General features: G+C 37.2%; 1 long non-coding RNA gene across 1 annotated transcript; it reads left to right on the top strand.

Moving 5' to 3' along the window:
• The first annotated feature begins 231 nt into the window (after positions 1–231).
• LOC132041617 (uncharacterized) lies at positions 232–1,274 on the top strand. Its single transcript, XR_009411174.1, has 2 exons — positions 232–1,001; positions 1,068–1,274. It is a non-coding gene; the product is annotated as an uncharacterized LOC132041617 (long non-coding RNA).
• The last annotated feature ends 9,366 nt before the right edge of the window (positions 1,275–10,640 follow it).

The raw sequence follows: 10,640 nt of genomic DNA, 5'->3' as shown, positions 1-10,640 counted from the left end.
AGGAATGAACTAAATTTATTTAGTATGTTTGGATTGTTGTGTTGTGGATTCTATGGTGCTAATGAAAGTTTAATGGTTCTGTTACACTCCATAATAATCTGTGCTACTTGAATTAAGACGAGAAAGAATGAGTTAAGAAGGTTCAAGGAAAGTTAATCGAGTAGTAAGAATATCGTTGCCTTAAGTATCCCGAGGTGACATGGTAACCTAAAGGATTTGAAATAGCGTTATGAGTATGTATATGAGGTAATGTGAGTGACCTTTTAAAGTATTTGAGATTATTAGTAATGATATAGAAGATGGACAAAAGATATGAATATATTTTTGCGATTGGAGTTTTGTCGAAGCTTCGTAAGTTCTCTAGTTACGTTTAAGGTTATTGTGATTCTCCGGACCCTTCGAGATGTGTATGGATTGTTATGTATGTATATGATTATGTATATGAATGTATAAGAGGTTACATGAGGGTTGGAAAAGGATTATAAGTTAAACGAATCTGAACGAAATGAATCGGAACAACTTCAGAAAAAATCTCGGACCAGATTTTTAGCCCATATTGTTGGAGGCATACCTCCTAGTATATGAGGAGTTTTAAGGTGTTTCAAAAGCCTAAAATGAAGTTCATCGAGTCTAGTTTTCAACGCAACAAACCGCTCGTCAAAATGATATCGGAATAAGGAGATATGGACGATGCAAGTTGGGCTGGCGGGGCAGAAACTGGAGACCCGATCCAAACACTCATATTTCGGCCCATGAGGCCCATTAAACTTAATATATAAGTCACCACTTCTCCCTATATCACCTAACACGACCAAAAACAGATCCAAGGACCCTTATTTTCTCTCCTAAACCCCCTTTCTAATTGAGCCATCATATAAGCTAAATCCTAGACCCTTGACATGATATTAGTTAAAGAGAAGTTGTAGCCTAAGTTTTCTTTGTGTTGTTAAGCAAGCAGCTGGAAAGAGGAACAATATTCTTGAAGATTCTGATTGTTAAAGGTAATTTCAACCTCCTACTCATGTTATTAATTTGTATTAGAGGTTTAATATGGTGTATACGTGAAGGAAACGTTGATATGCAAGCTAGAGAGAGAGAAAGCATAAGCCATGGCATTCGGCCATGGCTAGAAAAATTGGAGCTCAAATTTGTTGATCTAAAAATCAGATTTTCTAGTTATTTCATCCCTTATGAAGGTGATAATAACATGGAGAAGTCATTTGGAGCAACAAGAACAAGTATTAGTTCATTTCACAAATTCTAGCTAAGTGGAAGAGCCAACTTGCTAAGGTAAGAGTTGATTATTTTTCTATATGTCTTAGGACGAATTTGCTTGTGTTGTGGATGGTTTGAACATGTTATGGTGAGCATAAATGAAAGAAAATCATGAAATTATGTATCTTGATGTTGAAACATGAATTGTACGAATGTTGGAATGTTGTTGAAATGTTGTAAAAGCCGTAGGGGCTGTTTTATTCAAAAATGGTGGACTGATTTGAATCAATAGTTTGGTTGTTGATATCATGGATTATGTGATGAGAATGAAGGAATGTAATAGTTAGAGTTGGAGTTAAATTGGTTGTGGGTTGTTGTGAGAATTAGTGTGGTAATAATGTAGCTTACTTGCATATAAATAGATGATGAAATTTTCGTGTAACTGCTGTAGTACTTCACTGAAATTTGCTGGAAATATTGCTTGAAATAATGTATAAGAAGTGTATGTGGGCTGCTTGGTGTATTGTAGGTGTTCGATAGAATTTCGGCATCCTTATGTTGTAGTTTGGGGGCTGTTTTCGGGAAAATTGGAGCGATTGTTGGATTGTCGGAAATATTGTGCAACTTGTTTGAAATGTCCTTGAATATTGTTAGTATGAGTTCGGGTTTGTATTTGAATGTATAAGCGGTAATGTGGCTTAAATGTAAGCCGTCGAATTGAATATTATGAATGTTGTAGAATGATGTAAAAGAGAGTTATTAATGTTATATTGCCTTTCGGATTGGTTATTGATGTTGCTAGGTTGGTTGTTGTTGTTGATGTTGATTTGGCCGAGTTAAATTCTCGGGGTTGACACATTTACAAGGGAAATGCTGCCCAAATTTCTGTAGAATTTAGTGCTAATTTGGAATTAATTGCCTAAATACCTATAGCTAATGTTCGGCATATTATGACGTATTTGTAGACCTTGAGAAGCCCGAGGCGTAGGTTGGGATTAGCTTGAATTTGGGCTAGCTTGGAGTGCGTACGAGGTATGTAAAGCCTATCGTTCCTTCTTTTTGGCATGATCCATTTTGGAAGAAAGAAAATGTATAAGTATGCTTAAAAAAAAAAAAAAAGGGGATCCTATTATTGGAGCCACTAGGATGGCTAACATCTTTGACCCCCATAAGCTATTCCATATGGTGGGTACATATTTTATGATGTTTAAATATTCTATTTGTTATGTTCTAGATGTTGTTCGAAAGAAAACGAGAAGACTAAAGCCTTTGATGAATATTTCGATATGAAAATATGGTTTTAAAGTCCCCTTTTGATCGATCCATAATGTTATCCACATGTTTATTAGTATGAATATGTGATCCACAATGATGTCCGAAAAAATATTTGATATGGCCAAAGTTTGGATATGTATATTTTGGATATGTGCGTATGATTCTAAAGCTCCCTTTGAAGTGCTCCATAATGTTATTTGAAATCTTCTTAATATAAATGGTACTCGAACTTCTAAATACGACTTATGAAATATTTTCGAAGATTCCGTACTTCGAAAGTTTGTAACTCTTTTATACTAATTCCAATTGACCCGAATTTTATTTTGAGCCTTCAGATGTCTGTAAAAATATTTGGCTATTGAGTTTGAAAGAAATTTATTTATTTATTTATTTATTTATATGCATATGGTTTCCGCACTACTCTGCTCGTGCCTACTATTATGATATCGTTCGCCGGATCCCGGGCCGGTTCTGTTATCGTGCGCACTTTGATATACTCCGGTGTTATCTTGTGTTTATGGTTCACCGAGCCACTCGCTAGAGGGGGTTCCACTTATATTTGGCGTTATCTTGTGTATGGCGTTATCTTTGTGTTGTGAGGTGTGACGGGGATATGGAGATTTGAAACCTTCGGTGTTATCTTGTGTTATGGCGCCATCGACGGGCGGGCGACCATATTTTACTGTGGCCCATGCATGACTTATATATTTCGTAAGTAAATATTTTGATATTTTGGACTTGCACTTGTTTTACGTACATTTTCGTTTATGGCTCGGGTTTGTTTTTTTGTATCTTACGCTTTTGCATACTCGGTACATATTTCGTGCGACCCCCTTTCTTCGGGGGGCCGCGTTCCATGCCCGCGGTACGGACGCACGGCCACGTGATCCACCCGTTTAGGACACCCCCTTTATTCGAGTGCTCCTCTCATTCCGGAGCTTATATTTTTGGTATATATTTGTTAGTGCATTTGTATATATTCGTTCATGGGTACGGCGGGGCCCCGTCCCGTCATATGATTACATCGTCATGTTTTAGAGGTCCGTGGACATGTTTGTGGGTTAGGGTCTTTACGTACGGATGCGTGTGTATATGTTGTGTTTGGGCGATCCCATTCGTCGCGGCGGCCGGTCCGCATATGTTTACATGTTGCTTTGTTGGCCCCGTGTGGCCTTTGTTGGTATTTTTACGTAACGCGGGTTATTTTGGATAGTCGTAAAACAAAGGAAACTCTGCCGAAATTTTTACGGAAAGTATCTAAATTTGAAATATAGCCTTGTCGACACGCTATATACTTGAATGCGTTTGATATGATTTGAGATAGCATTTGATAGATATGTTTGGGTGCCCAGATCGGGCACTAGTCACGGCCTACGGGGTTGGGTCGTGACAGAAGTGGTATCAGAGCAGTTCGTCCTCGGAATGTCTACAGACCGTGTCTAGTAGAGTCTTGTTTATCGGTGTGTTGTGCACCACATCTATAAACAGAAGCTACGAGACATTTAGGATGTTACCTTTCTTTCATATACGAGATCGTGCAATAGAGCCCGGCCATAGGTAATGGAATTCGGTTTACTAACCCTTGATTTCGGTGAAGAACGGCATCGACGAAGAAAGTGAGCGATAATATTGGAAGCTACACGGTACACGAGGTAAGGATGGTATGAAAGATGTATGTCGGGTAAGGTATTTGAAGTACGATTGAAATATAGAGTTGAAGATTGAAACGGAAAGTAAACAGGAAAGTGTAACAGGTGCAATTTGAGTTGGACATGTGAGGTAAGTCTCGACATCCTTATACTTTTACTTGAAATTGTTAGCCCTGTATGGCTATGATATGATATGATATATACGTATATATGTTGGCCCCGTGAGGCATTGTTGGTATTTCCTTCGTGCAGTTTTTGGAATAGTAAGAAGCACAGAGGAATCTCTGCCCAAATTTTTCCAGAAATATAAAAAGGAGAATGGGATGTAAGTTCTTAATATGTCTTAAAAGTCAATACCGATAGGGTAAATTATTACGTTGGATTGAAGCTTAAGAGATATCCTCTATGTCATTCGTAAGCGATCATCCTTATTGGGAAATTTTATTTCGAGAAAGCATATATGAGCGAGCGACTTCGCAATTCATTTAAACGGATCGAATACGTTCCAACCACATTTTGCTTTAGAAAAAGCCTATGTTGAAGGGCAAAAATGTCCGACGGTTAAGTTTCACCTTATTGGAAGAATACAAAGCGTGTGACAAGCAGTTGGGAATTTAAATGATTCGCTCATGACTCAAAAAAAAAAAAAAAATATGGGGATAAACTATGTGAATTAAGTACTAAGAAGTTCTGTGGTGCTTGTCGGACTCTAGCTTTCTTCTGCTGGTAGTTGGAGAATACCTTATAGTAACATTTTATCAGTTCTCATTGACTACTTTGGAGAAGGAATTTGTGGAATAAAAACTTAAACTTGTGGGCTGTTGAGGATCATATATTTTATGTGTTGTTGGTGAAGTACTAAAGATGATCTAGGAAAAGACGAGCAACAAGACAGAACAAATATCAGAAATGACTGGTGTGATAAGAATAAAAAGAGATAAACAGAACATGATTTGAAAATGAGAAAGGGCTCACATAGAAGTTGTGTTTTACGAGGGATATGGGAACAACATGAGATTCCTCGTGCACGAAATAAAAGATGGACATAGACCGGAGAAACGAAGGAAATACTAAAGGAAGTACCCAAGACGGATGTAATCAATTGAGTATGAATATAGAATAAAAAGGGGAAACATATAGTTATGGACTTAAAAATGTAGTGCGACGAAATGATAATAAGACAATACCTCTATTAAGACAATTCGACATGATTTTGGATAAGTTAGAAGTTAGCATTTGATATACAATAAGAGAGAAAGAGTATGAGGCATAAAAGTGTACTGCGTATATGCGACTTCACCTCAGGAATAGTGAAATCTTTAAAGGACAAGGATTGTGGATTTGCGAAACAAATGATGCATTGTGAATTTATTAGAAGAAACAGACGATATTCGTTGGGATAAAGATAGTATTATAAGAAAGATTGGGACACTTATAATTAGAATATAAGTGCTACCTAACGGAGAATTTGAAACGACTATAAGCACTAGCTAATTACTGACCGGAATAAAGGGAATGTGGCTTCGAATAAATTGCTACATTAATTACATTCCTTGAGTACTAACCATCAGATAAGATTTTGTATTATGTAATCGAGAGTTCTCATCACCTCGTGATTTTGTTAAGATCCCGTACGAAGATAATCAAGTTATAGATTATAAAGAAAAGACATGGATATGGTATAAGTACAACCCCAAAGGGGGAAGTCAAAGTGAAAGTAGAGTAAGTATAAATGGGAACAATTGACAACGCAACATGTTTAATGTGTATTCTTAAACTTTAAGTGAGATCCCTTGCAAAAATAAGTTAGTGAGATTTGAAGGCCAAAGAATAAGCGGATAGAAGTCAAGATGGTATTGGAGACAGTGCTGAGAATTATTGGTAGGGGTCTTGGATAGTATGACATCAGAAAGTGGATGCTTGTAAAAAGAAAGAATACGACAAGAGAATGGTAACGAGTAACTTAAAGATATTATAAAGGATAGCAAGGCTATCTTTAGGATTAGAGGTTAAGATGTTGCAACGAAGTTATTGGCTAATAATATTATGACATATAAGTAGCAATGGAAAAAGGATAGGAAATATCTCCTATAGCGAGGGTATGAGAAAACCTAATGGTGAATGGAGTAAGGGAAAGGAGTATGGCGAAATAGACGGCGAGTGAGTGATAATACAATAAGAATGAACCGGGAAAAGAAGGACTATGACTACGATTAAATACCTTTATACAAATTGTACAAGAATAGTTATGCAACCTACGAATATTTGTATGCTGAGGATGAGACCAAGTAAGTATTGATAAGATGGGTAAGAAGTCAGTAACAACAATGTGGTTGTGATATTATGGATACATCAAAGAAAGATATAAGCTGGTTTGAAGCACAACTACAGAGGTATAATTAGTATTGAGGGCAAAAGCCGTGGTTGAGCCTTGATATCAATTGAAAGATATAAGAGAGGAGTATAGGGTCTACATAAAGACTAGCATGGCGATGCTAAGGTATTTTTCCAGGCTAATTTGAGCACCTACATATACTCGTGTAAAGATTGCAATAGGATGCGTGATAGGAGAACGAGAGCAAATGCGAGTAAAGGGGCGATAGAAGAGTTTGAGTCAAGAATAGAGAAGTGACATAAGATGATATGCCTAAAGTGTTATAAGTGGGATTAAAGGAAATTGCAAAATGGTTTAAGCAAGATGATCAGAACGAGCTAGTTACTAGAAGACAGTGAATTTAAAGAGAACGAGCAAGAAGAACTCGACTTAAGCTTCAAGTATAGATGGATATGGTAAGTTGCAGTCGATTACTGAGGTAGCTAAATCGTGTCTACTACATTTGGAAGTTCAATATTATTAGATATCAGGGGGAGAATGGGATTACGCTCAGTAAGGAAAGGCATAGCATGATAGATGAGTTCGAGTTACAATTGACTCGTTTTAAGATCACCATAATCAGTGTGCTTATACAGTACTAATTTAACATTCGAGGACGAATGTTCCTAAGGGGGGAAGGATGTTACACTCCATAATAATCTGTGCTACTTGAATTAAGACGAGAAAGAATGAGTTAAGAAGGTTCAAGGAAAGTTAATCGAGTAGTAAGAATATCGTTGCCTTAAGTATCCCGAGGTGACATGGTAACCTAAAGGATTTGAAATAGCGTTATGAGTATGTATATGAGGTAATGTGAGTGACCTTTTAAAGTATTTGAGATTATTAGTAATGATATAGAAGATGGACAAAAGATATGAATATATTTTTGCGATTGGAGTTTTGTCGAAGCTTCGTAAGTTCTCTAGTTACGTTTAAGGTTATTGTGATTCTCCGGACCCTTCGAGATGTGTATGGATTGTTATGTATGTATATGATTATGTATATGAATGTATAAGAGGTTACATGAGGGTTGGAAAAGGATTATAAGTTAAACGAATCTGAACGAAATGAATCGGAACAACTTCAGAAAAAAAATCTCGGACCAGATTTTTAGCCCATATTGTTGGAGGCATACCTCCTAGTATATGAGGAGTTTTAAGGTGTTTCAAAAGCCTAAAATGAAGTTCATCGAGTCTAGTTTTCAACGCAACAAACCGCTCGTCAAAATGATATCGGAATAAGGAGATATGGACGATGCAAGTTGGGCTGGCGGGGCAGAAACTGGAGACCCGATCCAAACACTCATATTTCGGCCCATGAGGCCCATTAAACTTAATATATAAGTCACCACTTCTCCCTATATCACCTAACACGACCAAAAACAGATCCAAGGACCCTTATTTTCTCTCCTAAACCCCCTTTCTAATTGAGCCATCATATAAGCTAAATCCTAGACCCTTGACATGATATTAGTTAAAGAGAAGTTGTAGCCTAAGTTTTCTTTGTGTTGTTAAGCAAGCAGCTGGAAAGAGGAACAATATTCTTGAAGATTCTGATTGTTAAAGGTAATTTCAACCTCCTACTCATGTTATTAATTTGTATTAGAGGTTTAATATGGTGTATACGTGAAGGAAACGTTGATATGCAAGCTAGAGAGAGAGAAAGCATAAGCCATGGCATTCGGCCATGGCTAGAAAAATTGAGCTCAAATTTGTTGATCTAAAAATCAGATTTTCTAGTTATTTCATCCCTTATGAAGGTGATAATAACATGGAGAAGTCATTTGGAGCAACAAGAACAAGTATTAGTTCATTTCACAAATTCTAGCTAAGTGGAAGAGCCAACTTGCTAAGGTAAGAGTTGATTATTTTTCTATATGTCTTAGGACGAATTTGCTTGTGTTGTGGATGGTTTGAACATGTTATGGTGAGCATAAATGAAAGAAAATCATGAAATTATGTATCTTGATGTTGAAACATGAATTGTACGAATGTTGGAATGTTGTTGAAATGTTGTAAAAGCCGTAGGGCTGTTTTATTCAAAAATGGTGGACTGATTTGAATCAATAGTTTGGTTGTTGATATCATGGATTATGTGATGAGAATGAAGGAATGTAATAGTTAGAGTTGGAGTTAAATTGGTTGTGGGTTGTTGTGAGAATTAGTGTGGTAATAATGTAGCTTACTTGCATATAAATAGATGATGAAATTTTCGTGTAACTGCTGTAGTACTTCACTGAAATTTGCTGGAAATATTGCTTGAAATAATGTATAAGAAGTGTATGTGGGCTGCTTGGTGTATTGTAGGTGTTCGATAGAATTTCGGCATCCTTATGTTGTAGTTTGGGGGCTGTTTTCGGGAAAATTGGAGCGATTGTTGGATTGTCGGAAATATTGTGCAACTTGTTTGAAATGTCCTTGAATATTGTTAGTATGAGTTCGGGTTTGTATTTGAATGTATAAGCGGTAATGTGGCTTAAATGTAAGCCGTCGAATTGAATATTATGAATGTTGTAGAATGATGTAAAAGAGAGTTATTAATGTTATATTGCCTTTCGGATTGGTTATTGATGTTGCTAGGTTGGTTGTTGTTGTTGATGTTGATTTGGCGAGTTAAATTCTCGGGGTTGACCATGTTTACAAGGGAAATGCGCCCAAATTTCTGTAGAATTTAGTGCTAATTTGGAATTAATTGCCTAAATACCTATAGCTAATGTTCGGCATATTATGACGTATTTGTAGACCTTGAGAAGCCCGAGGCGTAGGTTGGGATTAGCTTGAATTTGGGCTAGCTTGGAGTGCGTACGAGGTATGTAAAGCCTATCGTTCCTTCTTTTTGGCATGATCCGTTTTGGAAGAAAGAAAATGTATAAGTATGCTTAAAAAAAAAAAAAAGGGGGATCCTATTATTGGAGCCACTAGGATGGCTAACATCTTTGACCCCCATAAGCTATTCCATATGGCTGGGTACATATTTTATGATGTTTAAATATTCTATTTGTTATGTTCTAGATGTTGTTCGAAAGAAAACGAGAAGACTAAAGCCTTTGATGAATATTTCGATATGAAAATATGGTTTTAAAGTCCCCTTTTGATCCGATCCATAATGTTATCCACATGTTTATTAGTATGAATATGTGATCCACAATGATGTCCGAAAAAATATTTGATATGGCCAAAGTTTGGATATGTATATTTTGGATATGTGCGTATGATTCTAAAGCTCCCTTTGAAGTGCTCCATAATGTTATTTGAAATCTTCTTAATATAAATGGTACTCGAACTTCTAAATACGACTTATGAAATATTTTCGGAAGATTCCGTACTTCGAAAGTTTGTAACTCTTTTATACTAATTCCAATTGACCCGAATTTTATTTTGAGCCTTCGGATGTACGTAAAAATATTTGGCTATTGAGTTTGAAAGAAATTTATTTATTTATTTATTTATTTATATGCATATGGTTTCCGCACTACTCGCTCGTGCCTACTATTATGATATCGTTCGCCGGATCCCGGGCCGGTTCGTTATCGCGCGCACTTTGATATACTCCGGTGTTATCTTGTGTTTATGGTTCACCGAGCCACTCGCTAGAGGGCCGGGTTCCACTTATATTTGGCGTTATCTTGTGTATGGCGTTATCTTTGTGTTGTGAGGTGTGACGGGGATATGGAGATTTGAAACCTTCTGGTGTTATGCTGTGTTATGGCGCCATCGACGGGCGGGCGACCATATTTTCTGTGGCCCATGCATGACTTATATATTTCGTAAGTAAATATTTTGATATTTTGGACTTGCACTTGTTTTCTGTACTTCTGTTTCGTTTATGGCTCAGGTTTGTTTTCTGTATCTTCTGCTGCATACTCGGTACATATTTCGTGACGGCCCCTTTCTTCGGGGGGGGGGGGGTTCCATGCCCGCAGTGTGGACGCACGGCCGGTGATCCACCTGTTTAGGACACCCCCTTCGCTATTCGGAGTGCTCCTCTCATTCCGAGCTTATATTTTTGGTATATATATTGTTAGTGCATTTGTATATATTCGTTCATGGGTACGGCGGGGCCCCCGTCCCGTCATATGATTCTGTCTGTCCGTTTAGAGGTCCGTGGACATGTTTGTGGGTTAGGGT

The sequence above is a fragment of the Lycium ferocissimum genome, unplaced genomic scaffold (assembly GCF_029784015.1).
Source record: "Lycium ferocissimum isolate CSIRO_LF1 unplaced genomic scaffold, AGI_CSIRO_Lferr_CH_V1 ctg10957, whole genome shotgun sequence".
NCBI classification, from domain to species: domain Eukaryota; kingdom Viridiplantae; phylum Streptophyta; class Magnoliopsida; order Solanales; family Solanaceae; genus Lycium; species Lycium ferocissimum.
Note: the sequence above shows the minus strand (reverse complement) of the source record. Positions and strands in the feature narration are given on the sequence as shown.